Here is a 14,993-nt window from a genome sequence, read left to right as displayed (position 1 = left end):
TCCACTGACTGCAATAGTCTGGAAATACATGAAGTTGAATGAATGACTCCTGGGGTTTATTGACCCATTTCTGAGGTTTGTAGTAAAGACAATGTCTAACACCCTAGTTAAATTTTGTTCCTGTGTTTCCTGACATAAATCATTGTTATTGTTTTCAAGTTTTATAATTTAATATTCAATAATGAATAACAGGAAGGGAGCAGCAATTCAGGTTTTCCTGCCTGTCACCGCTTCCAGATGATGAGATTTTCCTCTTCCTGGGCTGCCTTTCCCATCCTATTCTGTTTCATTTTCCTTCACCCTCAGGTCCAAACAGAAGCCTTCCCTCTTTTCTCAGAGCACTCGTGTCTTCAGCAGATCCCAGACAGTCTCTGTGTCAGATCCTTAGTTTACCCCAAGGAATTGTCTCCTACTTACCAATCAGCAGGAGACCTTGCCAGTGGACAAGTCCTCTGTAGGACACTGAAGAGGACCCTCTAGTGTATGTTGTATCTTCTGTGGTTGCCTCTTTGAGAGAAGCTTGAGTTTCTATAAGGCTCACAGTCACCTTTGTCCAAAATGGTGCAATCTGCTGTGTGTCCTACCTGTGTGCTGAGCTTTATTCTGGGACAAGGTTATCATTCTTGTCATCAGAGTTGGGAACAGAGTATGTGCATGACACTCTCCCAGGATTTTCCCTCCTTTGTTCCACCCTTGTCCCTTCTTACTACTACTGCTCCTGTATATTTTGGTTCCCTAAGAACTGAGGAACCACACACACATGCACACATGCACATAAATACACAAACACCCTTTCCCATGTGCTATTTGGGAAAGCACAAGCCTGGGTTATTCAGGTTACAGGCATTCTCCACACCTCCCTTCTGGGTGTACAGTAGTCTTTGCCTCATCCCTCTCTCTTTCACAATTGACTTGAGCTAAAGTCAGGTGATCTTGAGCTAAACCCAAAAAACCTGCCACAAGGACGTGATTGTGAAATTTTGTAAACATTGCAACTCCCAGGTGACACCTAAAAATGCAGCTTTAGCAGCTGTCTTGGTAATGTGGGTGCCTTTTCAGAGCAACATCCCTTCACGTAAAAGTAGAACCACTTCTCCTGTACTCCTGTGCACAGGGAAATCCTCCACGTCCTCTTGAACTGCCAATTCTTACTGGGTGCAGTGGGTCAGAGACTCTGCACCTGACAAGCTCTCAGGAGAGGTTGAATCTACTGGCCTGTAGGGTACACTTACAATAGCAAGGCTGATGGGGGCATATGTGTCCCTGACAGGATGACCCACTCATGCTAGCATTGCCCTGTGCAGTGAATTGGTCTTGGGTTTGTCATCACCACAGAGAGCCCTAGTTGTCCTGATAAAATGGTGATCATTTCTGTTTGTGACAAAGATACCAGCTGAGAATCCAGGCTGCTTCATGTTCTCAAAGGCTCTGAGAAGGTTTTATTTTCTCCCAGCAGGAATCCTCAGAGATGACTATGTGGATGAGAAGGGCTCTCTTTTTCTCTTTTGTGCTGTCAACTGACATGCTGCCCAGTGGCCCAGAATCTGGAGCATCTTGATGCAAATACTCAAACAGGGGCCCTGCCAGTTCTTTTGTTGGGGGAAGATAGTTCTTTGTAGAATACTCAGCCACTTTAGTATGGAAGCAACCATAGATTCTGAATTTTCCTGTTCCATTCTTCACAGGACATGTCCCTTGTTTCCCAGGACATAATCAAAGACAGATGACTTCAGAAAAACAGGCAGGTATCCCATAAACCAGGATCTTTGGGAATGAAAAGTCATCCCTGATTCTTATAAGGTATTTCCTCACCTGGTATCAACTCTACCAGGGGATGAGGATCCACAGATTCTGTCAAGTCAGATATCTGTGAGAACAGGAAGAACACAGGTCTGTGATGATGAGACATATCTCCCAAAGTGGGCCTCGGGAGGGCTGTGAGTGTGGGGGATATAAAGTGGGGCGCAACCCCTCACTATCTGGAGCTTCCTTTCCTTCCTCCTGACTCTAGAAGTAAAAACTTACCCTAGGATGTCCCCAAGCAGGTGGTGTCTCTTCTCATGCTGCCACCAATGTTTATCTGTTCACCCCTTTATTGACATTTGTGTTGTTTCCAATTTTGGGCTTTTACAAGTAAACTTGCCATGAACTTTTGTGCAGAAACATCTTTAATGCAAAGAATCAGTGCTTATAAAACCACTGAGTAGCTGTAGAAATAGGAGTTAGGGAGTTATCCCTGGAAGTCTGGTATCAAAGCTGCCTGACCACAGCCCAACCAAGAAGGACAGAAAAACCTGCTTTTTCACATAAAGTTGTGGCTGCCACTTCCCACGCATCTGACATCACAGTGGCAGAAATAGTGGCCCAATCTCCCTTCCAGCTCCTCAATTATGAACAGGTGAACCTCAGAAACTGCATTTAATTCACACCTGGATTCTCAATCACTACGAGTTGGGGAAAGGTAGCCTTTACCATTCAGTTCCTCTGATACAAAAAAAAAAAAAAAAAGAATAGAGATTGCCAGGTGCCAAAGACAGTACCTAGCATGTCTGAGCCCACATGCAGGAGGCGTGACTCTGGGTGACTGACTCTACCTCATTAAGTGTCAGTTCTCTCCTGTGATGTCACAAAAATATGTTTGGTCTTCTTTTTTGGATTTTAGAAAAGAGCAACTAAAATGTTTGAAATTCTCTAAGGGATGAGGGTGATAAGAGTGCCTTTTGTTGTGATGACGTGACTCTTGGCAGGCCTCTGGATATTTGCAGAGTGAGGGCAGGTCACCAGAAAGACAAGGTTTTGTTCAGAAGCTTGGAATTTTCAGCTTTCAATGTAAGAAATGTTTCAACCTGAAGAGAGTTTTTATGAGTGCATTTGAGGCAAAAATGATGATAATTGTCAAGAAAAAAAATATCTCAATGAATTGAGAAAATGTTCTGAAGAATGGCAACTTTTCATCTCATTTTATAAAGAACTCTCAAAGCCAGAGGTCTGAGAGATTACATGAAATCCACTGGCAATATATTAGGGACATGGGGAAAAGAAAACTGCAGAAATCTTTGAGACTGTGTGAAAAGTAAAACAAATAGTCTCATACAAATACTAGGTTGGTTGGTACAGGAAAGTTAGCAGTTAACCTCAAACACAACAACCATAGTAATGAGAAGGTATGTTGTCTCCATTACGGTGCAGTGAGGGGTTTGGAAATGAGTAGATTACCCTGACATTTTAAGATATGTAATGGTAGAGGCAAGAAGAAACCCTCAGTTAAGGTAGAATTTGACCTTTCTCAAGATACTGGCCTAGGACATGACTGACCACCATGACTTGCTGTTGGTAAAAAGTTTTAATTTCAAACCCTTCTACTTGGTTATTTTAGGTTTCTGAGGTGGACATGCCAACTTTCAGGCCTCCCCTGGGCTTTTCAGTTTTAATATGTGGACACTTTTGTGTCCATGTTGCCCCTTTCTATAATAAATCAACCTAAAGGATACATTGGTGAGACATCTTATAGTAAGATAGCATTTTCTCACAGTGCTAGGAATGGATATTTAGAGCATCTAAGCATCAGTGTTTATCCTGCTGAACCATAAACCTTTGGTGATGCAGCAAGAACTTAAGCTTGGATGGAAGTCAAAGCCAAATGTTCTCAAAAATCGAAAGCAGGTAAATGGGAGGCATTTGGTCTTATAGGCCTTTCTTTGAAAAACACTCTGGATCATTTCTAATCTATAAGCTATCATGATCTAAGTTTTTCTGTCTCATGTCTCTGTGTTTTGCATCTTGTATTACATTTACTTATAGTTTGAGGTCACTCTATACAGCAATCCAGTTTTAATCATCTGTCTCTCAGATGGGTTCTTATTCACTATGGCCCAACTGTTATTAATCATGAATCAGGTTTCTGCTAGTTGTACACTGGGAAGATGTAACCTTAAGATTTATTGGGGGACAGGGCTGCAAAAACACAATGTTGTAAAGTACAGTTACCATCTAAAAGTTCCATGGGTGAAGAGGACACTAAGAGTTTCATAAGTGCCTTTCCTCTGCTTCAGCAGCAGGGAGGGAGGGTCCTCTTTTGAACCCATTTCAGCTTCCCTTTAAATTAATACAGTTAGTCATCCTTGTTGAGTTATGATATAAGGACATTCAAATAATTAGATTCTAGCATTTATTCATAAAATCCCTTTCTCAATATTTTTTCTAGTAAACTTCTACAACCCCCCTTGATCTTAGTTTGTTTTTACTCATTCAGCAACCACCAACTTATAAAGATAAACTACATTCTTTTGACCTCTCTTAAAACACACATATCCCTCTTCTTCCTTTTGCAGTTGCATTTCCTCTAAATTTCAAAATGTTAGCAGAAATGGGACCTGGCTCAGTGCAGGTTTGCCGAAGGGTAGCCAGTAGTGCATGGATTGTTGACTCTGTGCAGGAAGAGCTCCTCAAAGTAAGCCCAGGTGATTCTGAGCATATGTGTATTAAAGCTGAGGAGAGTGAAACAAGGGTGGGCCTAGAATAAAAAGGGTAGCAGTGGAGATATTAGGTGGGGCTGCTGTGGTTCTTTTACAACTTTAAGGGAAAGATGTGAGAGTTGGAGAGGCTGCTGTCTGCTTATTGCAGAATCACACAAAAGGGTCTCTGGGAAAAGTTTTAAAGGGTTTCCTAAAACAAGTTACCACTGCCAATTGCTCCTCTGGTTGCAAGTCTCATGGGGATCCCTCAGACATTAGAAGAAAGATATTTACTAAACAAAAAAGATTTCAGTAGGTATAACTCAAGAATCGTACATACTAGTTTCTTTGTCTTGGGGAAATTTATTGTTTTCAAAAGGTAAAAGTTTTACGTTAGGTCTGGCAGGATCTCAAAAAATATTCATCAGCTTTCTCAGGTGTGCCATTTTAGGGCTGTGGTCTCCCCTAATTAGTCAGTATTGGGACAAAAGATCTAAATCACATGACAAACTACATGGCACAGGAAGGGCCACCCATATATCAAGTGGGCCTGAAGAAAGTGGTAAATGTCTTTGGGCTCCGTGTCATATTTGGACAAACAGAACATCTGCCACACACTTTACTAACCACAATAAGAGGTTTCCAGCACTATTATTTACTGTATGAAATCACATTTTTTAAAGATTTTATTTATTTCAAACAACCAACCTAACTCTTCATCTACAAGAACTTGAGGAACAACAACAAAGACAGCCTAGAACTAGTAGAATGAAGGAAATAACCAAGATCAGAGCAGAATTAAATGACATAGAGACTGAAAGCACAATTCTAAGGACCAATGAATCCAGGAACTGGTTCTTTGAAAAGATAAACAAAATCAACAAGCCTTTAAGCAGGCTCATTAAGAAAAAAAGAGAGAAGATCCAGATAAACACAATCAGAAATGAAAGAGGAGAGATTACAACTGATACCACAGAAATACAAAGGATTGTAAGAAATTACTATGAAGAACTGTATGCCGAGAAATTTGAAAACCTAGGTAAGATGGACATATTTCTAGAAAAATATAACCTTCCAAAACTCAATGAAGAAGAAGCAGAAAGCCTGAACAGACCAATAACAGCAAAGGGAATTGAAGCAGTAATAAAAAAAACTCCTGACACGCAAAAGCCCTAGACCAGATGGTTTCACAGGAGAATTCCACAGAGCATTTAAGGAAGAGCTAACCCCTATCCTTCACAGACTATTCCAAAAATCTGAAAAGATGGAATACTTCCCAACTCTTTTTATGAAGCCAGCATCATCCTAATCCCAAAACCAGATAAAGACACAACAAAGAAAGAAAACTTCAGGCCAATATCACTGATGAACATAGATGCTAAAATACTCAACAAAATATTGGCAAACTGCATCCAACAATACATTAAAAAGATCATACACCACGACCAAGTAGGATTCATCCCATGGAGGCAAGGATGGTTGAATATTCGCAAATCAGTAAATGTAATACATCACACAAACAAAAGCAAAGACAAAAATCACATGATCATATCAACTGATGCAGAAAAAGCATTTGATAAGGTACAGCACCCATTCATGATAAAAATACTCGGCAAAGTGGGAATAGAGGGGGCATTCCTCAACATAATAAAGGCCATATATGAGAGGCCTACAGCCAACATCATATTCAATGGGCAAATATTAAAATCTTTTCCACTAAGATCAGGAACAAGACAAGGCTGTCCACTTTCACCACTTCTATTCAATATAGTACTGGAAGTTTTAGCCACAGCAATCAGACTAGAAAAAGAAATAAAAAGCATCCAAATTGGAAAGGTGGAAACAAAACTGTCACTGTTGGCAGATGACATGATAGTGTACATACAAAATCCTATAGGCTCCAGCAAAAAACTGCTTGACTTAACAAATGAATTTGGCAAAACAGCAGGATACAAAGTAAATATCCAGAAATCAAAGGCATTTCTGTGCACGAACAATGAAACAGCAGAAGCAGAAATCAAGGAAAAAATCCCATTAGAAATAGCAAAAAGAAAAATAAAATATCTAGGAATAAACCTAACCAAAGAGATAAAAGACCTGTATTCAGAAAACTATAAAACACTCAGGAAATAAATCAAGAAAGACATAAACAAATGGAAACATACATTGTGTTCATGGATTGGGAGAATTAATATCAATTAATATCATCAAAATGTTCATACTACCCAAAGCAATTTCCACATTCAATGCAATACCTATTAAAGTACCAAAGGTATATTTCACAGACATATAACAAACACTTCAAAAATTTGTGGAACATAAATGACCTCGAATAGCTGCTGCAATTTTGAGAAAGAAGAGTACAGTAGGAGGGATCACAATACCTGATACAAAACTGTATTAAAAAGCCACTGTAATAAAAACAACCTGGCACTGGCATAAAAACAGGCACATGGACCAATGGAACAGAACAGAGAGCCCAGAAATAAACACAAGTCTCTATAGTCAATTAGTATTTCACAAAGGAGGCAGCAACATAAAATGGAGTAAAAATAGCCTCTTCAACAAATGGTGTTGGGAAAACTGGACAGCTACATGTAAAAGAAATGAAATTCGAGCATCAACTTACACCTTACACAAAAATAAATTCAAGGTGGATAAAAGACTTAAATATAAACCATGACACCATTAAGGTCCTAGAGGAGAACGCAGGTAGAAAAATCTCCAATATTTTATGCAGAAACATTTTTACTGACATGTCCCCTAGAGCAAGGGACATAAAGGAAAGAATAAACAAATGAGACCTCATCAAAATTAAAAGCTTCTGCGCAGCTAAAGAAAACAGTATCAAAATTAAAAGAGAACCAACTGTATGGGAAAACATATTTGCCAATGATACCTCAGACAAGGGTTTAATCTCCAAAATATATAAAGAACTTACATGACTGCACTCTAAGAAGACAAGCAACTCAGTTAAAAAATGGGCAAAGGACTTGAACAGACACTTCTCCAAGGAGGACATACAGAAGATCCAGAGACATATGAAAAGATGCTCAATATCACTAGTTATTAGAGAAATGCAAATGAAAACCACACTGAGATAACACTTGACACCAGTCAGAATGACCATCATAAACAAAGCAACAAACAAGTGTTGGAGAGGTTGTGGAGAAAAGGGGACCCTAGTGCACTGTTGGTGGGATTGCAAACTGGTACATCCACTATGGAAAACAGTATGGAACTTCCTCAGAAAACTAAAAATGGATCTGCCTTTTGACCCTGCAATTCCACTGCTGGGACTATATCCTAAGAACACTAAAACACCAATAGAAAAGAACCTTTGCACCCCAATGTTCATAGCAGCACAATTTACAATAGCTAAGTGTTGGAAGCAACCTAGGTACCCATCAGTAAATGAATGGATCCAAAAACTATGGTACATTTATACAATGGAATTCTATGCAACAGAGAGAAAGAAGGAGCTCCTCCCCTTTGCAACAGCTTGGATGGAGCTGGAAAGCATTATGCTAAGCGAAATAAGCCAGGCAGTGAAAGACAAATACCATATGATCTGACCTTTAACAGGAACCTAAACAACAAAAGAAAGAAATAAGCAAAATATTGTCAAAGACACTGATATAGAGGACAGGCTGACAGAGACCAGAGGGGAGAGAAGAGGGAATTTCAGGTGAGAATTGGAAGGGATTACAGAAACAAATAAAAAGAGGACATGGACAAAAACTAGGGGGGTGGAAATGGGAGGCCGGTGGCGAGGGATGGGTGGGTGGGCTGGAATGGGAATAAAAGGAAGAAAACTGTACTTGAGCAATGACTAAAATAAAAAAATGTACGATAAAAAAGTATTTATTTTATTTTTTAGACAGAGGGGAAGGGAGGGAGAAAGAGAGGGAGAGAAACATCAATGTGTGGTGCCTCTGGTGCACCCCCTACTGTGGACCTGGCCTGCAACCAAGGCATATGCTCTGAATAGTGAATCAAAAACCACTGACCTTTTGGTTCACATGCCAGAGTTCAGGCCACTGAGCAACACCATCCAGGGCTGAAATCACATTTTTAAACACCAAATGTGTTAGCTCATGTACATGTTAAAATATCAATGATTGAGTCCACCATATAAATAAGATTGTTTTCTGTTTGACATCATATATGTTTCTCTGGTTCAAAGTTCCCCAGCTCTTTCGTTTGCAGACCCCCTTTTCCTTTTCTGCAGTGGTCCACTAGAACTGTAAAAGAGGGCCTTTAATTGATTTAACAGGAAGCAACAAGCATTCTGTGGTCGAAATAATTTGGCTGTTTAATACTGTTCGCCTAGCTGCAGCATCAGCTAAATGAATTCCTTTTGCTTCCATGGTAGCAGCTTCAGAAGTCTTCAAATTCTCATAATTGCCAATTGTTTCAATATCTGTATCACATGTAATAATTCTGCAACCTATTTTCTATCTTTAATGCACTTCTCTCAAAAAGTTCAGAAGGATTGCTGTTTCTACATCTATAGTTGTGAGCTGCACCAAGGGCATAGCTAGTATAAATGCAGAAATGGGGAATTTGATTTTTTGAAAATTGACAAGCTGGATTTAGAACAAATAATTCAGATTGTTGAGAGTTTCTTACTTGGGTAAATAAAACCTCTTGCCGTGTCCATCATATGAGTTATTGTCTATCCAATTTGGTAAGTTGAAAACAATAGGTACAGAAAGTGAGTAACTTAGAAAATTATTGAGTATAGTGGGAATTCAGTGGAGATTCAAAAGACTGAAAACATAAAAAATGTAGAGCCCATCAATCTCTTTTCTGTTTGCATAACGTGTCTACGGCAGAAATGACTGTCCCGCAGGGAGGGAGCTCTTTGGCTTCTGAGTCTAATTGCTGATGATAACATTGTATAGGTCTATGATAAACTCTATGTTTTGAGTTAGAACTTTCAAAATGTTTTGGTATAGCTCTGGCTGGCATAGCTCGGTGGATTGAGTGCGGGCTGTGAACCAGAGTGCAGCAGGTTTGTTTCCCAGTCAGGGTACATGCCTGGGTTGCAGGCCATGACCCCCAGCAACCGTACATTGATGCTTTTCTCTCTATCTCCTTCCCTTCTCTCTCTAAAAATAAATAAATAAAATCTAAAAAAATAAAATATATTTTGGTATAAAAAGCTAGAAAGTTTATACTTAAATGTGTGTCATAATGTGAGCTTTGTATAATTCTTTAGTGATTTTATATCTTACTACTTTTTGGGGGGCTGTGAGTGGGGTAGTTCCATGAATTTGATAAGGTCAGTTCAGCTATATTGGAACAAATAAAAATTGGAAAGATTCTAAATCTTATTGTGACAATATCCACTGAAACCCAGCATCCTCTAAGTTTCCTTCCCTATTTTAAAAGAGGAAAAAATAAGATTTTTCTGAGTCTTTCAAGATGAATTAGTATCCATCTTTAGATATAAGATGGCCAATGTATTTTACTGGAGGTTACAAAATTGAATCTCATCCTCTGAGACCTGATGACATTTTGTTGTTAATTGTTGTAACTGGTAAGTTGTGTCCTTTTGTAAGTCTAGTAATGTCCTAGAGTATAAAAGTGTATCATCCACATACTGGTTTAAAGTGGAAACTTTAAGAAATTTAACATCATTTAAATCAGTTTTCAATATCTGGGAGAAATAGGTGAGGCTCTCTGTATATCCCTGGGTCATTTTTGTGTAAGTAAATTAGCAACCTTCCCAAGTGAAGGCAAAAAGATAATGACTTTGCATCATTTTTTTATTGAAATGCTGATCAAGGCACTACATAAATTTATTACTGAAAAGTGTTTACAGTCCACAGAAATGGCTGCCAATAAGGGTGTGGGTTTGGAATCACAGAATATCTGTAAATAACTCTTCTATTTATAGCTCTGTGAATATGTACAAATCTTGATTTTTACTAGGTTTCTTTACTGGCAAGAGTAGAATTACAGAAGCTTCTATCTAAATTATGACTCCCTTTAAAGTAGTTTTGTATAATGGGCTTCATTCCAGCTAGTGCATCAGGTCTTAGTGTAAAATGGAAAATGTTAGGCAGAGGCAAAGTATTATTAGCTGTTATTTTAACGGGGGTGGCTGATTGATCTCAACAGCATCTGTACTAGAAGGGGTTGTGTTCACACATCCTGCAAGAAACATCGAGTGTCAAGATTTTTATTTTTTCTTGTGAAAATTCCTTTATAGTTACTATTTTACCAGTAGTTTCAGTGTTCAAATACATTTCACACTTCCAGGAAAAAATATGTGGATGCCAGATGAAAAAAAATATCTCTCCCTGTCAGGTATACTGAGGCTGATTACACCAGTAAAAAAAAAAATACGTTGGCTCATAACATTTTATAGTTCGAAAGGGAGAACTTTTGATTTAAAAATGGTCAGTAGTTGGAAAGATATCCCTACCATTTGCACAGAAGCTTTACTCTTAATTGGGTGTTTTTAAGGACAAATAAAGTAGTACCAGTGCCTGCAAGGGCCTTCGTAATTTCCCCTATTATAGTAATTTTAATTTCTATCTGTTGATTAGTAAGGAGAAAGGGAAACCTTCTCATAGTTCACTAAGCAACAATATGCTTGCTTTTGTATTTTTATTTTTCTAAATCTTATTTCAGTTTTCTATAATTTGAACATTATTTGGTAATTCTGTTCCTTTACTTCCAGGAACAACTAGGTATTAAATAAAATAGGTCAGAATGGCCATAATCTTATATTTTGACCATTAATTAAAATTTTTCTGCAAACCCAAGAGGGTCCTGGGAAAGTCTTTGAAATTTTTAGGTAGATTTTTTATCATCTTTTAAGCATAATCCTTTATATTTTAATCTTTTAGGCATATATATATATATATATATATATATATATATATATATATATATATAAAACCTGGTTCTCCTCTGCGTAAAACTGTCTCCTTTTTTTCCCTGAAGGAAGCTGCTAGAATTCTGGATTATATTTGTCTCAATTTCTATTTTCATTTTTTTGACGTTTATTAGGGAATTGTACTGGAGGAGATAAAAAAGGAAAAAAGAAGGAAGAAAGAGAACAATTCCAGGCAAAAGCTAAAAAAAAAAAACCCTCAGAGAGCACAGGAAATAGTGAAGGAACTGTAGAAGGTGGAGGAATGAGGTGCTGGCAGTTATTAGCTATAGAGGCCTTCTTTGTTCAGAAACAGTCCCAAAAAGTTTTTGTTATTTTTTAAAGAGAATTTATCTGTCCTCCTCTAAGAAGCTTCCAATTTCCAGTAAAGATATGTTTGCCATTTATTCAGTTTAGAGCTGTCTTTTTAAATTTGGCATGGAAAACTTAATTAGATGTCAAAAGAGGTCTTTTCTGGCCATCATAAATGGACACCTACTATATTAAACTCTTTACATTTCTCTAAGTACTTGCAAATAAGGCCTTTTTATTTATTGTCTATCTGCCAGCATAATAATGAAGGGACTGGGGCTGAGAGTATTCAGCCTTGCATGTTTGATTTCTCACATTAATTTATTTTACTTTTCTTTGGATATTTGCAGAGTATGAGTACATTTCCGGGGATATTTCATGGTAGCTTTAAGTGGGCTACTTATGGGCTGAGCTCCAGGGAGCTGTCACCTCCTCAGTCACATCAAAGTCTCCATTGTGTCCCAGTTTTCCTCCCAGGAGGTAGGTAACCGACCTTTATGTGCACATCCTTGTACGATCATTTACTGAATTACTTTCAAGTTGTAATTCTCTATGAGGTCTTGCACATTTTGAGGGATTTCCACAGACACTTGCACAGAGATTCTCAGTCACTTAAGACCACCAGAGACTGGACCTTCAGGGAGGAAGTGCCTTTTGTCTTCAGAGCCAAAGAAGTGTAGTCTCTCATTTATCCAGCAAACTGTTTTGTCGTGACACTCAAAGAGCAAATTCAATTGAAAGCCAAAGTGAAAAAGCAGCCATCATTTTTGTTTGTTTGTTTTCTTTTGTCTGAGTTTTCAACTCTTATTTTTAGCCTGGCCTCTTTCAACTCTTAACATTTAGGTTTACATTGCGGAATTTAAACAATGCTCAAAGACATTTAGGCCTTTTACTTTAAAACAGGGAGGTCCTGAATTCTGAGAAAAAACTCCCACAAGCTCATGTCACACAATTCCAAGAGTTAGTGAGCCACAATGGTTCCCTAGGTGGTGTCTAGCAAGATGGTCCTGGGTGGGCTTCTCTGTTATCCTGCCACAATGTGCCAAGGAAATGTTAAAGTAAGAAATGTTTAAATATGTAGAGAAAGTTTAGCAGTTTACTTTAAAAAAAGAAACAATATCTCAACAAATCAATAAAGTGCTCCAGGGACGATGGCAATTTTTTTATCTCATTTTATAACTTAAAGTCAAAGGAAAGATCATAGGGTTTTCACAAATATTACTGGTGATGGATTAGGGAGTCTGGAGAAAGAAAAACAGATGAAACACCTGGGGCTGGATAAAAATGAAAACAATAGACATAAGCTTTTTACATTGATGGGTACAGTAGAGTTAGCAGTGAATCGATATGATAACAATAACAATGAAAAGGTTTTTGGTCTCTGCCCTGGTTGCAGACAACACAAAGTTCTGCCACCAGTTATGGGATTGTGTTGGTGAAGTTAATTTAAGAGCAGAAAATAGATCTACCCACCTTGTGTTCAGCAGGCTACATCCTTCTCTTATTGTCACTATATGTCCTGCAACCTGTTTTCCTGACATGATCCACTTTTTACTTAAAAATGCCATATTATTTTTCTGTTCCCTATTATTCTTTTTACAATTTTTGTTTATATGTTTGTTTGTTTGTTTTTAGAAAGGGTAAGGAATGGGGAAAGAGAGGGAGAGAAACATTGATGTGAGAGAGAAATATCAACCAGTCCCTCTTGTGTGGATGCTGACAGGGGACCAAACCTGTAACACAGGCATGTTCCCTGACCTCTAATTAAACCAGGGACAGTTTTTGCTCTATGTGACAATGCTTAACTAACTGAGCCTCAGCAATCAGGTTTCCCTGTAGTGCTCAACTAGAGAGCTTGACAGCCAGCTGTGGGAGCAAAAGATATGTTTTTTCCCTCATCTTTATAATTCCACTAGGTAAGCTAATAATCAAGTTAACAGAGACAGATTAGGAGGAGACAATGTACACATTCTATTATACTAATGAATATTCTAAAGTGAAAAACTAGAGTCCCAAGGAAGTACTGAGTAGTTTAGACTTATATGAATTCTGAAGATAAAGAAGAAAAAGCATTCTGGTTTGAGGCTTCAAACCACATGCATGCACGCATGAGCGCGCACACACACACACACACACACACACACACAGCCCAAAGCCATAACATGGAGATTCCATAGCAAATGAATAGTAAATAAATATTGGCTTGGCATTTCAATGTGAATGTTCCCCCTGAGCTGGACCTCCATCTACATAATTTCTAGGCAGTTAAGAGGTAAGTTCTAAGGTGCTTTTCTGAGCCTTCTCTTTCCCATTAACGAGATCAGAATCAATACCCTAAAAGGCACATCTGGGGTGGCAGCTATGCCTCCCTTCACAGCAGAGCCAATGTCTTATGCTGGTTTAACATGTCTAATTGAAAGCTCAATTCTAGTACAGCTAGACATTAATTAAAGTCATTATACACCTAAATTATTGCAAAACAAATTAAAATACTGACATTGCTTTGTCAATCTAAATGTATAAACTTTTGACTTCTTGTTGCAGAAACTGTAACAGAATATGTGAATCTGGTAATAAAAACATTCCATATGTTTTGGTGTTCACAGCTTCCCTCTCCTGGGGAACTTAGTTCCTGGGAAGTAACCTAACATGTGTGTTATGAACTTATCCATAGCTGTTCAGGAAGAACTAGGAGTCCTGTGACCCTAGCTCATGTCTCAGATGATCAGTTTATGCTATCATGTTTATGCTATATGTTTATGCTGTCAGTACTTACTGTTTTTTTGTGTATTTTGTTCTGTTTTTACATATTCCTGATTTTAATTAGTATTTGCTGAGTTAGCTGCTGCCTGAAAGATTGCAGTCCCATTTCTATTGTTGAGATATTAGGACCAGGAAGTCTCCAGGGGGTTGCCAGGTCAACTTCAATATCATCCAATTACTTTTATGTTCAACTTGATTTAGTTCCAAAAATACATAAAACATGAATGCTCCAGAAGGTCCTGATGTGACTTACAACAACAAATGGATCACAAGGACCCTCTGCAGTCATGGTAACTTCGTGGTATTGCAGTATTTTCTTAGTCAATGAGAAGTATTGTGTGTGGGTGTCCAAGAGACCTTTTGATTGTTCACTACTTGTTTATTTGTAGATTCTGTGAATGAGCAATGAACTCATACTGTGAACCTACCAGGCACTGTCTGGAGCACCAGGCCCCTGGCAGCAGATGAAAGAGACAAATTGGAAATAATTGTTGATGTCCAAGTATTTACTTTACAACTAATGTTGACTTTTTAACTTTTATTTGAAGTCTTACTATTGTTTTTTAAAATTTTTA

This window comes from Phyllostomus discolor, chromosome 12, assembly GCF_004126475.2.
Source record: "Phyllostomus discolor isolate MPI-MPIP mPhyDis1 chromosome 12, mPhyDis1.pri.v3, whole genome shotgun sequence".
Lineage (NCBI taxonomy): Eukaryota > Metazoa > Chordata > Mammalia > Chiroptera > Phyllostomidae > Phyllostomus > Phyllostomus discolor.
This window is presented reverse-complemented; position numbering follows the sequence as displayed.